Genomic DNA, 19,770 nt, shown 5'->3' with positions numbered 1-19,770 from the left:
TTCTCCTCCCCATTTCAAGCTTTCCATCTTCCATGGAAGCCATCCTTTGAAACCTCCATAACTTTCTCAAATTAACTCCAATTCTCTTGCTTATATACATTTTTTCATAGGATTCTTTGTGCTGTTTCACTTTTTCACCTCAAAAACCCTCAAAAGTCTTTTCTCTGCACTTTCTCTCACAAGTTGAACATTTTAGAGAGAAAGGGAGACTTTCCATAACAGCTTGAAAAACTCTTGAAAAGGAATTCAACTACAACTCCACCAAGGTGAGTAATAAGTTAGGGTTGATTTTAAAGCTATTGATGAATGGCCAATAATTAGAATTGTGGGTTGTTTTATTGTTGAAGGTTATGTATTTAATTTTAGTGTGACTAAAGTAGTGCAAACTAATGACTAGTCAAATGGTAATTGGAAGCTAGTTAGGAATAACTAGTAAAACTTGATTTAGGAAACAACTTTTGGAATAATATTCATGTAAATTGAGTTGGTGTGATGCTATTGTGTGTGATAGGTTCCAACGAGACCCCACATTTCCACTTGGAGCATTAGTGGAAGTTGGAGTCGATTAAAGAATCAACAAAACAAGTGAATGAGCTTCCATTAAAATGTTTTGGGATAAATGCATAAGTGTTTGATTGAATCACTTGAAATATTTTTTTGGTCTTTTCTTTAAAATATGCATGGGAACAAGCCCTTGATGAAACGTTTTTATGTTGTGAAATGTGAAATGTGATGAATTCATGTGTTCCTATATTATGATGATATGTATGTTGTGCCTTGAACGATAATGTTGTTTGTTAATTACAACTGAGTGTGTGCGGTGTGGGAGTGCACATGTCAGTGATTATGTAGTGTGGGGGTGTACATGATGATATTTGCCATGTGCGGTGTGGGAGTGCACATGATGGTATTAACTATGTGTAGTGTGGGAGTGCACATGATGATTTCAGCTATGTGCGGTGTGGGAGTGCACATGAGCTGGTGAGCCGGTAGTTGTATACATGTTTATATATGTTATAGAAAGGTTAGGGAAAATATTATGTGATTGCATTGAATGTTGAATGTTGAAATTGTTAAATGCTTCCAAATTGATTTTCATTGTAGCAAGAATGGATTTTTGTTGAAACAAGAATTCTTCTAACTTAATAGCCCTGGTTTTCGCTACAGCGAGAAACTCTCGGGTGCTTGAGGGCTTGACCCAGCCCTGGTTTTTGCGGCAACTAGAATGCATTCTCGCTACAGCGAGAAACTCTTAGGTGGTTGGTTCAAAATTTTTACCTTGAATTTCACTGCAGTGAGAATGCCTTTTCGCTGTAGCAAGATTTACCCTGCCATGCTTGCCTTGCTTGGATTCTGTTGCAGTTTTCACTCTTTTCAACTTCTTGGTTGATCATGGATCCTTCAACAATAAGGGATTAAATAATCAAAGTTTGAAAATAGGGGTTTTAGCAAGAAATTAAACTAAATTGCATTGTTTTTAACATAAGTGTATCATGATTTCTACACTTTCCTTATCGTTTGCTTGTTCCTTTCTTATGTTCACTCACTGGGTTTATACTCACTCTTTTTAACTTTATGTTTTCAAATTTGGAGGTAGTTGGGACCTAGATTGAGTTGTCATCTCCTATTCACCCTTTGGTAGGTACCGTGGCATTCAGTAGTTGTACCTTCACCCAAAGTCACTCTGCTAGTAGTCAATAGTCTTTTGCTTGTGTATATGTACACGTGATGTAAATCACTAAGATGCATGTTATGATCAAAATATGTACACTTTGATTTATGGTGCCACTATGAGTTGGCAATGGGTGACATTATTTTGAGATAATACAAATGTAAATATTTGGTTGTCATAGTATGTTATTGAAATACTTATAGTTAAGAATTACGAAATGTGCTTGTAGGAATAAGTGATGAAATAATGGACAAGACTACATAAAGAGTCTTGCTTGGGCTTAGTGGGCTGTGCCCATTGGGTCCATGAGCCGGTCATGGCCCAGAAATTGGGTTGTGACAAAGACCTATAGGTATATCACTATCCTATATGCAAATCAATTAATATGATCATATGCTATCCCAATTTTAGTCTACACTAAACTCCTATTTCCAAGTTTGCTTAGGCTCCTAAATCAAATTAATTGGTGGCCAAGCAATTAAAAGCATTAAGAGCAAATTGAAATAAACAATTCAAATCCCATTAAAGATAAGTAAAAAATAGATTAAAAATTTAGATTACATGTGAGTTCAATTGCAATCTTAGAAAAAGAAAATTAGCTACTCATGATTGCAAAAACAAATAACATTGTATATAATTCAACCATTGAAAGTAACAAGAAAAATAAAAGCCAAGGAAGAAAACAAAACAATATTTGCTTCCTTGATCTCCAAGTTTCAGCTTCAACTTCTAGCTTCTTAAATCTCCAAAAGTTGTCTACCCTAATATTCTTAAAAATATCTTATTTATACTAATAGACTTAACCTATAATTCCCTAAGATGACCTATAATTTAATTGGGCTTAAAAGTGTAATAAAAGGCCCAAAAAATCAATTGTTAGTCTTTAAAAATTTCCATTCCCGACATAGTATGTCCAATCATTTTTTGACATGATTTTCTCTATCTTTGAGGCAAAAATGGGTAAAGTGATCTTCATTTAAGTTGTAGTCTATCTCTTAGCTTTCTAATGGTCTAAGAATTGCATCATTTGAAGTTTTGTAGCGTGAGTTATGGCCAAAACACTAAAGTATATGCAAATAGACTTTTAGGTCTTTCAACACCTTACTTTTCAAAATTAAGCCCAATCTCTTTTACTTCTACAAAAAATATAAAAACTAATAAATAACAATCAAATTAAAATAACTTACTGAAAAATAAACTACTTATAAAAATAATTAAAAATAAGTAAATTATAATTAAAAATTAAGGACTTAGCTAATATTTACTAAAATTGGACTAAAATAATTCTATAGAATAGAATTATCAAGAGTCAATATTTTTTGGGATGGAAAAGAGTTTACTTTTATGATTGTTGATTTAGGGGACTTGCTAAAAGTTGAATGCAAAGTAGGGAAATTTGAAATTCAAGAGTCTTATGATCTTTCATCTCTCTGGGAAGTCATTACCGGAAAAAGAGAGAGATACTCTTCCAAAAGCTATGCCATCTTCATTAAGAGTCAACAAATCAGAATCTTCCATTACTTTCTTGCCTCAACAATTCATGGGAGGAGCAGTGGCTTTAGTTATGTCAATCTGCAAGATATGTGGCTAATGGAATTTGCATTCAATGTAATCCATCTTAATCTTGGCAAGCTCATGATTGAAAGAATGAGCGGAATATGTCATGGAGACAAAACAAACCTGCTTTATGGGAACATTATCACTTCTTTAATATGAAAAAAAGGAATCTGGAGCTCAAGATACCAAGTGGATAAGGTCAAGAGTAAAGAACAAGTAATTTATTTGGGAAGTTTATAGAAGATGATATACAAATTAGAAAGAGAAAAATTCATCAAGTTTCCTAAAAACATTCCAAGAAATGAAGACCCTGCCACTACTCAAACCAAAACATCATCACCTCCCATCTTTGATGAAATAAGCTTCAACTTGCTGATGAGGATTGATGGAAAGTTGAATGATCAATCAGTAAGAATCCTAAAAGTTGAAGAATAGCTTCAAAGCATGGCTACTATTTTAAAGAGAAAAAGAAAGCACCATTTGAATATGAACCTAAACCTAAAGGTGCATCAGCAACTCACAACCTTATACCAGGAGGACAAACCATTGAGAATCCTGGGGTGCACACTTCTTGCACTCATATTGATAATTCTGAAATAGAACATGTAAAGTCCCACTCTTTAGAACTTGAAATAGAAACAACAAGGAAATAGGTTGCTCTTAAACCTATAAAAGAAAAAGAAGGCAATAATGATACTAAGGTGTTCGATTCTGTTGACAATATCATTAACACCTACAATCTTCAAAAATATAATGAGCTGAAGAAAAGGCTCGATTGAATCCAGAAGTTGAGTATCTCATGAAAAAAATCAAAGGAAAAAGAAATTGAAACTAAACCAAGTAATCTTAATGATCAGTAAGGAGAGTCAAAGAAAACCAAGAACTCTTCCACAAATTCTAAAGAAATTTTAATAGTGGATGTGTTTCATCAAATGGTGAAAAAAAAAAAGCTGAAAATGCAGCAGCAAAAGGTAAAGTACTAGTGCCTACCTTTGGTAAAACTCTAATTGGTTCAACTGACACCGTAGGAAAGAGTAAGGTTGTTGATAACAAAAAAGAGAAAGGAACTACATCTGCAAAAGGTCTAATCAAACCTACTAGGAAGAGAAAGAAAACCATGGCAACCAAAACCAAGTTCAACTAAAGAAAACTATTTGCTAGATTGATTGTAAATAAATCCCCTACTATATCTAAACCCTTAGCTTTTAAAATCTCCATTTAAAAGCCTTTCAAGATCTCAAACTACTCATCCTCTCATTCCTCATCCACTGAATCATCACCCTCATCATCCCCCAAGACTGTCAATGTCCACTTTGGTATTGATGAATCCACCCCTCTACAAGCTCTTATAAAACTCAACTTTCTAATCCTCATCTTCTTTTGTTGATGACAAAACAATGGAGAGAGTAGAAATAGCAATGCAATGTTTTAGAAAATGGATGATATTTTGTTAGTGCTTAGTTTGTCCATGACTTTAACCAGTGCATGGTTACAAGTATGGATGATATTTTGTTATTTTATTAATCTTTTGTTAAAGCTTACTTGGTGAATGACATTGACTATTGTATAGTTAATGATCCCTTGTTATTTAATTAATGATCCTTTTTTATTAAATGATTCGTAGTATGTGGATGCATGTATAAGTATATGGATAATATTTTGCTAAATTCTTTTATTAATGATCTTGATTGTTGCGTAGTTGTAAAGAAAAATGAATACTATTGAAACTGAATGTTTCTTATTGAAAGTCATGTGTTACTAAATTGTTACCTGCTAGCTACACTGATTCTATTATTCTTATTAGATGAATAATGGATAGAAATCAACCATTCTGCAGAAATGGAATGTAAAATGATTTGAAATAGTATGCACATATTAAGGGGGAGCCCACACTCAAGGGAAGCAATCTCTCAACTGGTTCATAAAAAATAAGAACATATAGATATTGCAATGTAATCAAGGAATGTCTTGTTATCATAAAAAAAGGGAGATTGTTGACTCCATGAGTTTTTTATGATAACAAAATGTTCCCATTCATTAATGTCTAACCATATTACTTGAGTGTGTAGGATAAAAACTAAGTCACTTAATAGAATGATCATTCGAAAGCAACTCTTAAAACTAACTAGGATAAAAGGCCACATAAGAAATCATGGAAGAAACTGAAGCCTCTTAACCGATTTACCAAAGAAGTTAATCAGCTAAGATTCAAAAAAGAAGTTCTAAAGGAATTACTACAAGTCAAATTTCTGAACAACGGTTGAATAAATCTTGGTTGGCCAAACAAAATTTATGACTGCTTAAACAGAAGGAAGATCAGCCTAAATTAATAGAAATGAGGATCAATCAAACAAAGAATGGTTGGTGAAGTTTCTTGGTTGAAAATAGTAAGCTCTTAATCGATTAAAGCCATTTTTAACCAGTTAACACAGTGGAACAAACTACAAGACAAAGATTAATTAATTGACTCAAGCGTATATTTAACCAATTAAAGGCTCATTGTTTGAGAATTTAAATTGGAACACTTAAAGACGTAATAATGGCTAGAATGGCTCTTCAACTGTTTCTAATGGTCAAAAGCTATCCAAATCCATCAAAGTTGATTTTCCAAGTATAAAAAACATCTTCAATGGCTAAAAAGACAATGAGATGTTTCTAAGAGCTTGAAAGAACCAAGAATAGCCAAAAAAACCTCTTATTTTCACTTGTATTCCACCCTAATATTTGTAATAGAGTTTTGCATCTAATCTTGTACCATTTGGATAAGCTTAGTGATCATAGGTACACCTTCATATTTGTATTCCTTGCTTACGTAGATTGTGTGAGACACTCCAAGGGGTTGATCAAGCTTGGGTTAACTTGGTTTATGTTATAGGTTCTAACTTAGCCTTAGAAAAGTTAGATTTGGTTGATCCTGGGAAAAACCATTGTTAAAGGTTATGGTTGAGCCTGTTAAAAGCCATTGTAAAAGCTTGATCGAACCTCGAGAATTTCACTGATTTTAGTGAATTGGTTTGAAAATCCTTGATTTAAAGATCAAGGTAGTAGATGTAGGTCAAAGAGACCAAACCCCTATAAATTGTTGAGCACTGTCTACTTTCATTCATTTTTATGGTCTACTTATTATTAAATCACTCTTTCAATAGGTTTCAGACTTTTCTCATCAACTTCTTTTAACTAACTCTTAACTATGAACTAATTTAAGTGACATTCAAAAAATGCTATTCACCCTCTCTCTAGCACATTCTTTGGGACCAACACAGAACACCGATGAACAACACTATTGTTTCTTTTTTAATGAGAAGTGGTTTAACCTATGCTGCAACATCTCTCCATCTTTGAGCATATTCCTTAAAACTCCCAATGTCTATTTTTTCCATGTTTTGTAGAAAGAGCCTATCTGAGGCTATGACCATGATGTGTTTGTATTGGATTAGGAATGCTCTTGCAAACTCTTTCCAAGAACTAATATAATTCCTATCCAATTGAACATACCACTTGGCTGCGGACTTTTTTAGGCTATCTTGGAAACAATAAATCAAAAGTTTATCATCATAAGCATGTGTAGCCATCTTCTAACAATACATAGTGAAATGGGATTTTAGGCCTTTGGTTCCATCATACTTCTAAAAATTTGGGACTTTGAACTTGGGTGGGATAATCACATCAGGTACCAAACATAACTTTATTACATCAACAAAATCGTAAAAACCCATCCCTTTAATGGCTTTAATGGGCTCATCAAGAGGTCATACTTTTGTTGCACTTCCAATTCTTTTCTTAGTCTTAATGAGTCCATTTCCAATTTTATTTTCTCTTTAGGGTCATCCAAGTCAAATATAGGAATGAAGTAAAAAAGATTTGCCTCGAGTATTGACATATTTTGCATTTGTGTTGTTGATTGGCTTAGACCTAATGAACTTGAAGATCCTTCGATAGATCCTTTCCCTTTACTAGCAATCATCATTTCCATTAGCTTTGCCAATTGTTGCCTTATCTCTTCTTGACATTTCTTAATCTTGTCTATCAATTTTGATTGCTCATTTCCCACCATTCTAGCTGGAACTCGTGTATTGCATAAAAGGGAAGTGGGCTCCCTTAAGCTTTTCTCTTTTGACAAAATAAAAATAAATCAAACAAAGACCAATGATATTCTTCCAAAGACTTTTCTAAACATCTTTCACTCATTAAGAAATTTAGAAAGAAATCTTTTATTCTCTCAAATTATTTCCTTGTACTTCATTAAATGTAGTAGAGTCACATGATGCTACTTACAACAAATGTGAATGAATGATGAATGCTTGTGTGCTAAAATTGATGGATGATTGTTCAAATGCTTGAATGCATGATGGGATGATTAAGTGTATGTCTAAATAAATAGGTGATGAATGTACAACTTGAAACACAAAGATAAATCATGAATAGACAATGAAACATGATGGGTGAATACTGATAACGAAACTATAAATAAGTGCACAATATGATGAAAATGTTAAGGAGGCAAAATGATTTTATTTATTAGCAAATTTTATTGTCTGGTTTTTAGTTAAAAACAAATTCTAAATGTATGACATGCTTTCTTAAACCAATCCTTTTTGTTACTAAAAATCAAAATTAGAAGAAATTTGAACAAAACCTCAAAATTTTATACATTGAAAAAATGCATATAGGTATACAAATATAATGTATGCATGGATGCGAGAAATGCATTGATGCCTTGATGAATGGATGATATAAAGTGATGTGATATGAAAAGAAATTCATTCAATTTAATAAAAATGGAACTTTATATATACAATGCAGGTTCATTGAAAGCCATTTTATTAAAAATCACGAGAAGTAGAAAAATTTATCCAAAAAGTAGAAAAACTTCTCTCTTCTTTCCTTTTTTCTTTGTCTTTTAAGGACAAAAAGGACTAACAAAAAAGACATTCTTCTTTGTTTTCAACATTCTTCCTTTTTTCTCTTTTTTATTTTTTTTTGGAAAGGACATCACTCGAATAAAAGATCCCTCTTTTGATTTTTTGTATTTTGTTTGAAAGAAAGAAAAGAATTCTCTTCCTCTTTCCATGTTTCCTTGTTTTCTTGTTTGTTGAAGGGAAAAGAAAAAAACTACTCTTTTCAAATTTTGACAAAAAAAAGCAAAAGGACAAGTTTTCAAAAAAATGGAGATAAAGAAATAATGAATATCAAAACTTTGTTACTTTACTTTTTTCATAAAAGGGAAAAAGAAAAAAAATTTCTTTTTCTTTTTGGAAAAGTGTCACCTTGACAAAAATCTTATATGTGTTACTTTTTGTTTTATCAACAGTTAAGGTGTTAGGACAAAAATGGTACCTTCATATGTCTTAATTCAGGATGTCTCTTTTAAAAGAGGTCGACATGGCTCTTCTTAAAAGTTGGCTTCTTACAGTTTTCTACATGATGAGTTTGGTTTCGCTCAAGGCTAAAGGTTCTTAAATTGTTTCTTACTATCGTCTTACATAGACTAATAAGCACCTCGATCCTCACCCATTACAGACTTCAAAGGCACAAGGTTCAATTTGGGTGAGATTGTTTCAGTAGCCCCTATGGAGGTTATCACCTCACGAAAGTATAGCTACTTAACTCCTTCCTAATAAGGATAGAGCTCAAGTAGAAGGCTCATGCATGAATGCAATAAATTGTGTGCATGAAGGAATGGATCAACCTTTAATCATTCATCTCATGCCCCGCATTTATTAAAAGCAATAAATGAATAACAATATCAAAACATTAAATGCACAAAATTAAAAGAAACAGTGAATTATTTAAAGCCTAGGATAACTTATGATTAATTACTAGCTCGACCCTCAACATTCCCTAGTGGAGTCATCAAATTGTCTTTACGTGCGAGTCTGGGAACTCGTCCGTTTTAACATGAATTTTTAAGAAGTTACCACTAATCTTTTTTTTTATAAGGTGTGATTGGCCACCTATTAAATTCATTTTATTCGACAAGGTCCAAAATTGATTTTAGGCTCATCTAAATAACAAAAACCTGGTTTACAAATTTTAAAGTTGAGGTAGAGAGTACGATTACTCACGACGAAAGATTAGCACCACTAAGCAAAAAATTAGCACCTCCAAAATGTTCGTTCAACAAACAGTACCATTTAATCATACTTTATCCAATTTTAACCTTAACCCTTAATTTTACTCTTATATTTCCTTAATCATGATTCATTATTTTGTTCTTGATTTTACATGTCTTATTTTTCCTTATCTTTCTTTTTTTCTCTAATTTATTTTTATTATTTATTTATTTTATTCATAATTATTATTTATTATTATGTATTTTCAATGCGTGAAATGAAATCTTCATCTCAGAGAAATTTTCTAAGACTATCCCAACTCTTTGGTGATGCCTAATAATTTCTTTGACCTAGGAAATTTCTTAAAAAAGCTCATCTCTATAAGTTCCCCAAAAAGATCCCATCGTCAAAGATTGTCACTCACCAATCGAATTTCTTATTAATGCACATGAAGCAACCATGAAACTGTGATATGATTTTTCAATTTTAAATAATGGGAACAAAAACCTTGTATTGAAAAAATCATTTATAGGCCATCCCAACACTTTGGTGATGTCTAGAAGTTTTTCCTCACCTAAGGAGATCTCCGAGAAAACTCATCTCTATAAGCTTCTCGAGAAAATCCCATCGTCAAAGTTGTTTATACCCATTTGCAAAATAATTAAGTCATATCTGATGCAACGTCATGAATGATGCAAAATGAATGCATTTATAAACGTAATATTTGACTTTAAACTTTGTGTTATATATTTAACATTTTGCTTTAATTGAATACCCCTTTTGTTCTTATTATATTTTAAAATATCTATTTAAACCAATCGAGTTTTAAAATATAAAATTAGGACTTTCCTAATGCTTTGGTGAAAATCCTAATTATATTTCTCACTTAGGAAATTCAACTTGAAAATGTGACTCTTCACATTCCAAGAGAGATTCCATCTTGGGAGATTGGTTCAAAACAACTGATCTCAACCATTAAATTAGCTTTTAATTTAATAAATAAATTAACTTCAAAAATTTCTTATTTAGAATAATTACTTGAATTAATTGTTGATTACTATATTGATTTTTAATTAATTGATTTCAAATAAAGAAACAAATCAATGAATTAATTCCCTTAAATTATTATTTTTATTAAGATAATTATTTGAATTAAAAAAGTTTTAGAATATAAAAATAAGGATTTATTCTGACATCGATTTCGGTGAAAACCCTAATCAAACTCCTCACTTAAGAAAGACAATTCGACAATGTGACTTTCCGCATTCCCAAATGAAATTCCATCACCAGAAATTAATTCAAAATAATTAATCTCTTATTTTTCATATATATGTAAACATATATTTAAGAAATTTATTTCTTTTTTATTTAAACCCCTTTTTTATTATTATTATTTTTTAAAAAATGTAAGGTTTTATACCAAAAAATCCTCCTACAGAATAAAATAAAATCAAGAAAATAATATGAAAGATATGCAATTAAATCAAGATTTTAAGAAAACACCTATAAAAACCCCAAACAACATAGCAATAGACATAGAGAGAAAAAAGGAAAATCACACAAGAAATTAGCAAAAAAGAGTGTTCTTTGGTTTTTGGGTGTAGAAATTTTTGGATTTAGATATAGGAATTTTAGGGTAGTTTTAGAGAAAACGACTTTGATTAAAGGAAAGACCAGCTTGAAAGGGTTTTGTTGGTGAAGTTTGGTGAAGTTTTGACATTGCTGAATGGCAGCTGACAATAGAGCATGTGGTGATCGGTGAGATGCCGACATTTGAAATCAGGAGAAAAAAGAAGAATTCTAAGGAGAGAAAAAGAATGGTAGTGTGAAGAAAAAAAAAGAAAATATGTGAGCTAGGGTTTAAAAAAAGAGAGGGATTTTTAATTAGGATACATTATGTCATTTGAGAGGGAGAAGAGAAAACTAAATAGTTTACCAAAACAGCATCATTTTAATTGAAACGAATTGTTTTGTCTTGGGTTTGTTGGTTGTGGGCTAACTTATCCAAGCTTGCTTTGTTGGGTTATTGGATTGGTTGTTTATTCAAGTATGTTTTCTTTGGATCCTTGAATTACTTGATTGTGGGCTACATTTGACTAGGTTTTTTCCCAGTTAATTGGTGGCCCACCTACTAGGTATGGGCCTGAACCTTAAAATTACTCCTTTTATTTATTTATGTTTATCATTTTGTATTAATGAAAATACATAAATATAATAAAAATAAAATTTTTTTTTAGTTCGTACTTAGGTTGGGATGAAATTCTTGCAACCATAATTGGTAGAATAAAATTGTAAAATAAAAAATAATAAAGATTTTAAAAAATCTTTTAAATGAAATTTTAAGGGAAGTGAAAAGGGCAATTCTTCTTATATTTTTTGAAGTAAAAATAACTATGGGAACTTACCATTAGGGTTAGGGGTAAATCCCATAAATATTTTTAACAAAAGGTTTATTTATAAATAATAAATAAGAACATAGATAAATAAAGAATTTAGATTTTGTAAATATAATAATGAATGTTTAATATAAAATAAATGGAAGTCTTTTGATGATGGAATTTCAAAACTGTTATAAGGGATAACTTTCTTGAAAATTTTGAGATGAGAAAATTTTTCTAAATTTTATCAAAAGGGTTAGGGATTTAAGGAAGAATTTGTCAAGACCAAATTTTTGGGTCATGACTGGTGCATGGACCCAATGGATATGGCCCACTAAGCCCAAGCAAGCCTATTTATTTGACTTGTTCATCATTCCATCAAAAGTTGCTAAAGTCACATTTCATAATTCCAATTCAAAATAATGCTAACCATTTCCAATTTCATAGTGGCATTACTAATCAAAATATTCATATATTGTCTAAAACATACATCTTAATTATTTACATTGGGTTTGTCTATACACAACAAAAGGAATACTTGACTTCTGATAGAGAGACTCAGGGGAAAGTTCAGCAATTGAATGTCGAGATACCTACCAAGAAGACGAATCTACAGGACACCTCGACCTAGTTACCGGCTGCCTCCTGATCTGAAAACATGAAGTTGAAAATGGTGAGTATAAACCTAGTGAGTGAACAAAGGAAGGGAACAAGCAAACAATAAGGAAAGCTTAAAGAAATCATAATGCACTTATTTTCAAAAACAATACAATTTAGTTTAGTTCTTATTAAAACTCCTCATTAAACCCTTAATGAGTTAATCACTTGACCACAAAGAATCCATGCACAACAAAGGATTTGAAAAGTGAAAACTTTAATAGCATTCAAGCAAGCCAAGTGAAACGATGGGTCCTCGCTATAGTGGAAAGGCATTCTTGCTGCAGTGAAATTTGGCTCAAATTATAAACTAGCCGAGGGTTTCTCAACTGGCTGAAGGTTTCTCACTAAACCCCCCCTCATATCAAACTTAATTAATTAATTCTTTGATGTTGGAAGTCCATGAACAACTATAGTGCTATAGAAGTGGAAAATAGGGCAGCAACCGAACAAGGTAACAAGCAAGACAGAAAGCTTTTCCCTGCAGCGAGAGGCTTTAGCAAATTTCTAACTGCAACGAGAACCAAGCTAGTGTAAACCCTCCAAGCCCAAGAGTTTCTTGTTGCAGCGAGAATGATTCTCACTGTAGCGAGAAACAGGACACCAAGAAAAAGTTTTCATCGTATTAGGAAGAGGCCATTTTGCTACAAATGACAAAATCAACTTGAAAATACTTAGCAATTTCCAAGGTTCAACATGAAAGATTTCACATACATTATAACCATATCCCACATTCATGAACTTTCTATTGCATAACTATATATATATACATACATAACCACCAATACCACCACCACCTCACCCAGCTCATGTGCAACCCCCACATCGCGCACATAGCTGGAGTCAGCGTGTGTATCCCCCATATTGCGCACAAGCAATATTATCATCCACACTCCCGCACCCATCATCACCGGTATGTGCTCCCCCACAACGCGCACATGCTCAATTGTATTTACAATCAATATTACTATCAATACATACCATATATATTTAGATATATATATATATATATATATATCAACATAACATAGGGAACATGGATTCATTACAATCGCATTCCACAACGCAAAACGTTTCATTAAAAGCTTGTTCCCATGCATATTTTAGAGAAAAGCAGATAAAATATTTCAATGAATTTAATCAACCACATATGCCCAAACCCAAAACATTTTAATGCAAGTTCACTCACCGTGGTGAGTTATAATTGAATTTCTTTTCAAAATTCTTCTAAGCTATTACATAAGCTCCCTCTTTCTCTCTCTAAAACACCTAACTAGTGAGAGAAAGTATGGAAGTAAAGCCTTTCAAGGGTTTTAAAGTGAGAGTGAAAGAGTAGAAAGGGTTTATGCAAAAGTACACAAAAGCATGAAAATTGGAGCTAACTTGAGAGAAGTTATGGAGGTTTCATAACAAGCTTCCAAGGAGGGTGAAAGAAACGTGAGATGGGAGGAAGAAGAAAAAGAAGAAGCTGTTGGAAAAAAAATGAGAAGAAGCTACTGAAAGATGATATTTATAGCTCAAGCTTATCCAACTCCACTTAAATTATGAAAATGCTCTTAACAAGTTGGCTTTGTCTTCCTCCAATCCTTTGTGCAATCTTTTACTCTTTTGACACTAAGACAAAGTCCACACTAGTCTAGAAATACTCGGGTTCACGAAAAATTAAAAATTTTGATCCAAGATGAAAAATGACCATTTTGCCCCTATCTTGGAAGTCATCATTATTTTTATTTTCTTTGTCATTTTATCCTTATTTTCATCATTCATTTATGCCTTAGGCCTACTTAGGCCTTAATATTGTTTGAAAGCCTACTTCTAGGGCCTCACTAAGGAAATGAAGAAATTACCCCTAGCCCATGTTACTACGTCTACACCTAATTACAGACCTATAGAGGTCGAGGTCTCATAGAATTTTCAATATTAAAGGATGTTTTATTTATTTTAAAATGATAATAAATTGAAGGAATAGTTAAGGGAAATAAACTAAGATATTGAAATAAAATTCATTTATTAAGGCTAAAAAGAAAGCACATAACTAATTTGGTACCTTTTAAATGGGCATTGTGAGGGTGCTAATCCCATTCTCACACATAATTCTACTTGTCACGACCCAAATCCAAGAGTCTATGATCAGTGCACGAGCCCAGCAAGCAAGCCCATTAGACCCGAGCAAGCCTCAAAATCCAAAATCATATAACATAAGCCAAAGGATTTAATAATCAAATATTCACAATAAAACGAAATATATTACATTATCTCGGGCATATAATTCATACAAATATTTATAGGGCCCTATGTTGGCTGTCCAAGATTGGTTCATACATAACAACCTTTATATAAGTTCATATGGCACATCGTGCCTACATACACAACAAATTAGGTACGGTGCGGAAGCTCATGACTGATGCAACGGAGTGACAAAATGGATGGGAACTTACTGGATGTCAAAATCAGTCTGTCATTGAATAACCTTTACCACAAAGTTTTGTGGCCTACTTATCTGCACATGGTATACAAATGGTTGAGTACTATAATACTAAATGAGTGGTGCAAATAAACAAAATCATATATATTTATATGAAATACATATATAAAGTATATGCCCTTTCTGTGCATCTAGATGTTTTAGCAAACATCTTTAAATATAGGGCATATCATTATACCTAAGGTCCCCAATGTGAGGGCATATCACCATCCTCAATGTCTCCAAAGATTATCACACATTATTAGGCTTACTTTTGAAGCCAATCAAAGTTATTAAGATCATTCTCCACGGCACACTTTAATTGTCAGAGTATCACATCAGAACCATATCATAATTATTTAAGCCTCTCCATGGCTATTTCATGTTGTATGTAAATCAAATCAATGAGTGGTCCTCCCCTAAACATAGTTAAATCATGCACGGTGGCCAACCGATAGAGAATCAAATCACGCTTAGGGTGAAGCAGCATGTAACACCCCACACCCTCACATAGGAGCCAATACGACCTAATCAACAAGGAAGGGTTGATTGACATAAATCTAAGTGCCAAGGAGCGATGAAGGGGAAAGGAATAGCTTGGAATAAAATATTTCACACATAAGAAAATAGTAATTAAATAATAATATTTTTATCAAGGATGAGTTAGCGAGTTAAAAGGTGATTTGGAAGTGAACTGGGACAAAGTGAGACATTTTTGGTCCTAAGGAGACAAATGGAGAATTTTAGAATAAAATAATATTTAAATATTAATATTTTTATTTATTATTAAAATTAGTCAAAAAGAAGGGTTATATGACTAATCTAAGTGAGGGAGGAGAAGTAAGAAAGGATTTTGAAGAAAACGAAATTAGTGGGGGTCCGCGTGTTTTTATTAAATAAGGCTAGCACGGGTAAGTATATATTTAAATATTTAGGAGATACCTTGGTGAAGTGCAACTTTTATATTTTTTTTGTACACGTGTAAGGGAAGAAATATAGAAGAAAATTGGAGTTTAAGAAATGTTGAAAGGACTCATTTGCAATTTCAATATTTAAAGTTAAAAAAGGGAATTTCTTAACTAAGAAAGGCTAGGTTATGAGAAATATGAGATATACATGTGAAAGTTACTATTACATGCAAACTATGGTGTGCAAAAGGAAAAGTTAGTGGGGGACATGTGGGACCCCCACCATGTGAAGTGAAAGAAAGAATAAGATTAAAATTTGTTTGCATGTAATGTGATTGGTGCATTGGTGGTCAAATGAAAAAAGAAGAAAGTGGGTTGCATGTGATTTGAATGGGTCAAAGAGTGACTAAATAAAATATGAAGTAAATGTATTGCATGGAATAAAAAAATGAAAATAAAGAATGGAAATGCAAGTGACAGGTGGAAAGATTTCAAAGGCTTTGCGTTGTGATTTTACAACATAAAATACATGGAAAAGATGCCAAAAAGCCATTAAGCCTTGGGCAATCCCCCCATGCAAGGAAAATAAAGAGAAAAGAAAAGAAAAATAATGGAAAAAGGGTGGCTTTGAGCAATCCACCCATGTGTGGGCAAAAAAATAAAAAAAAATAGAAACCATTTTCAAGGCTTGGCCTTGAGGAGTCCACCTATAACCAAGAGGAAAAGAGAAAGGAGAAGTAAGAAAGAAGAAAAGAGAAAGAAGAGGAAAGAAACAAAGAAACAAAGAGAGAGAAAGGAATGAAGGTCCGGTTGGTGAAGCTAGAGAAAAACCGAGAGGTTTTTCCTCCCACACACACACCATTGTTGGAATTTAAGGAGAGCTTAGTGGTTTGGCTCAAAGATTTCAGGGTAAGGAAGGTAAAATTGTTAGTTTGATTGAATGCATGCTTTTTGAACCGATTATAATGTGTGAAAATGTTTGTTGCAGCAAAAGAATACTGTATGGGTGCTAAGGAAAACCATGCATGTTGGTGGATCACAAGATATGTTAGATTTTGCTACCAAGGAGCTTGAGATTTCTTGGTTTTAGTTCAAGTTGAATTATTGAGGAAAGCTAAGACAAATTATGGCCTAATCCTTGATTGTTTATACTATGTGATTATGGGTTAGGAAAAATGTCTATAATGGTTGTGAGACTTGATGTTGCGAGAATGTAATGTTGAAGACAATAAAGGATAAGAATTATGCATGCAAAGATTTAAGACTTCTTTGGTAAAGTTGTTACCATATATGATTGTGTGTAAGCATGAGATTAACTATGAAATTTGGTTAAGAATTTATTAGTTGATTTGCTGCCATGCATGAGTACAAAGAAGTGAATTGGGTTTAAATGGTTGCTAGGAAGCATATAAGTAGAGGAAGTGTGCTGTGGTGGTGTGCCGAACGAGCTAACGGGTGACTAGCAAGTAGAATTAGTTATATACGCACTCAAATCAATAGGGACGTAGCATCCCACTATTGTGAGGTGAGTAAGGGGTGTCCATTTTAAAATTCCCATAACTATATATATTCACGTATTGACTTATTTTAAATTCAAACTTGTGGAAAGCACGAGCTAGTGGAAATCCTAAAAATTTTGTGGATGCTTAAATATTTGAAAGTGTTTTGATTATGTACATGTATATAAGCTATATATGTAAAGGATTTTTAAATCGGGAAACAACATTTTTAATATGTTTCATATCAAAATGTGCCTTATAGTTTATGTAATGTGCATTCATGAATAAAACATGTATTTACCATGCAGATTGATGTTTCAAACTCATGCAAAGGTTTTATGTTATAAAGTTTTATAAAGAATTTCATCATAAGATCGTGTTGAATGTTTCGAAATGGTTTGACCTGAGCTTTTGAGAATTCAACTCGATTTTTAAATGGTTTTACTCAACCAAAAGATTCGAGAGTAGGCCAGATGTCACATCGAAAAAGTGTAACCCTTGTGCATAAGTGAGCTATAGCTAGAGAGCCTTTGGGTCACCGACAGGCTGTTAGACATGGCTGGGCCCATGGCCTGTGATATATATACATGGTTGGGTTACAGGATGTTGTACGCGGTTGCGACTGCTTGATTTCTCTGATGTAAGCCAACATCATTGAGACTGCCATGGTTGTGGGATCCGGTAGAGCGAGGCTCCCTGATGTTATTACATGGAAGTAGGTCTACGAGTTTATATTTCTATTACCTACTCGAGAGTAACATCTCTTTAGGTTTTCAAACTCGTATTTCTACACATGGTGAAATTATAAGATTTTCAGTAGCTCCCCTATTTATACAATGACGTGTATTTAACTCCTCGCGTACAAGGTGATTTGTGGACTTGCATATAAGTTTTCATAATTTTTAATTTTACGTGAGCATGCTTGTATATGTTGATTTGATTTGAATAAAGTTATTAATCGATTTCGACGTGCAAACTTTTACCTATACTGGATTTGGTATATTGCTTGAAATACTTACATTGTATAAGAAAATTCTCGGTTTTACATATAAGGCACACATCCCCTCTTTAAGTTAAATTGTTTATATATTTTTATATTTTTTTAACATTCAAATCCTCCGCCTTTAGCTTGTTTCCCATCTACACCCTACACACGGAGTTGATGATCACTGAGTCTGTAAGACTTACCCCTTTATTTCCTTTTGTAGATAAGTAATCTGTTAAGTGCCTCGCTCAGCACATCGAGACTTGCTACAACATAGGTATTGGCATCTCTTAAACTTTCAATCCGAGTTGCTCCGTTACATAAAGATTGTGTTGTGTAAGATAGTTAGACTTATAAAGATTATCAGTCTATCGAGAATGTATTCTCTAAACTTTGAGGTTGTGTAATGAATACCACTTGTGATGCTAAAATTATTTTGGAGTCATTAAGTTTGGTTATTGGTATCTAGCTGTTACATCCTAGATATCATTATTTATTTGGTTTAAGTAACCAAAAGTATTGTTATTACTAGTCAATTTATGTACGTAATAGAATGTTTGATTTAATTATCTGGAATCTTAACTAAGGCTTGTTTTGGATTTGACGGTTCACTCGTAAGTCTCAAACGCTGGTAACGATAAGGGAAAAGGTCGTTACAGACTTGGTATCAGAGCCCTAGGTTTAGTCGAGTCCTAGGAATTCTTTTGTTGGTCAGCGGAGTTATCGGAGTTAGTGTATAGTCTTGTTTATGGTTTGTGACTGCAGCACAAGTCATAGAGAAAAGGCTATATAAACTCCTATTCCTAGTAACCTACCTTTTTACTAACTTCATGCAAAGGTCATAAGTAGTGTCGTTGTTTAGGTTTGAGATGCCACCCGAGACATGAGCCATTGTTGGAAAGATCCTAAAACAAATTGCTCCTAATGAAAGGTTGATGTAATGACATATCCCTCCGACTACAGATTAAAGAAGGTGGAACCGGACTAATAGGTTCGTAATAACTTATTCATTTGGTGAAGCCAAAACTTGAGCCCATGATTGTCAATGGGAAGAAATTGGATGACATTGGATTGTTATTAAGGTCAATATAAAGGAGCACATATGACAATGGTAATAAGGAGCGCACTTTGACTGGAATGAATAGTGGTTGTTGTAATTCATTTGAAGTTTATAATTTTGAGTATTGAGGGAGGTAAGTGCACTGTGTTAATTGAGCTTGCTATGCACATATATAAATGGTGTTGGGCCTCTAAGATATATTATACTTATATATGTGTTGAACATGTGTATAGCAGCTTAGATGGAACTGGTCTTGATCTTAATTAGGTGGCTATGAATTCCCAAGATTTGATTTGAACTATTATGGTTTATAGTTATAAGTGCATGAATTAGCTCAAGGGTGAAAATCAACAATTGTTATAATTGATGTGTGGTCTTGAAGTAATAGGCTAGTAAACAAATCCACTCGAAGGATGAGCTTGAATTTTGCTATGGTTAGCATAAAGCTAAAGAATTAAAGACTAGTTGTGGATTTGGTAGCTTGAAGTTAAATGACTTAAAAATATTGATTCTAGTCTAAATGCCATGTGGAGTTCC

Source organism: Theobroma cacao, chromosome 1, assembly GCF_000208745.1.
Source record: "Theobroma cacao cultivar B97-61/B2 chromosome 1, Criollo_cocoa_genome_V2, whole genome shotgun sequence".
NCBI classification, from domain to species: Eukaryota; Viridiplantae; Streptophyta; class Magnoliopsida; order Malvales; family Malvaceae; genus Theobroma; species Theobroma cacao.
The sequence above is the reverse complement of the archived record's forward strand: the minus strand, read 5'-3'. Positions refer to the sequence as shown.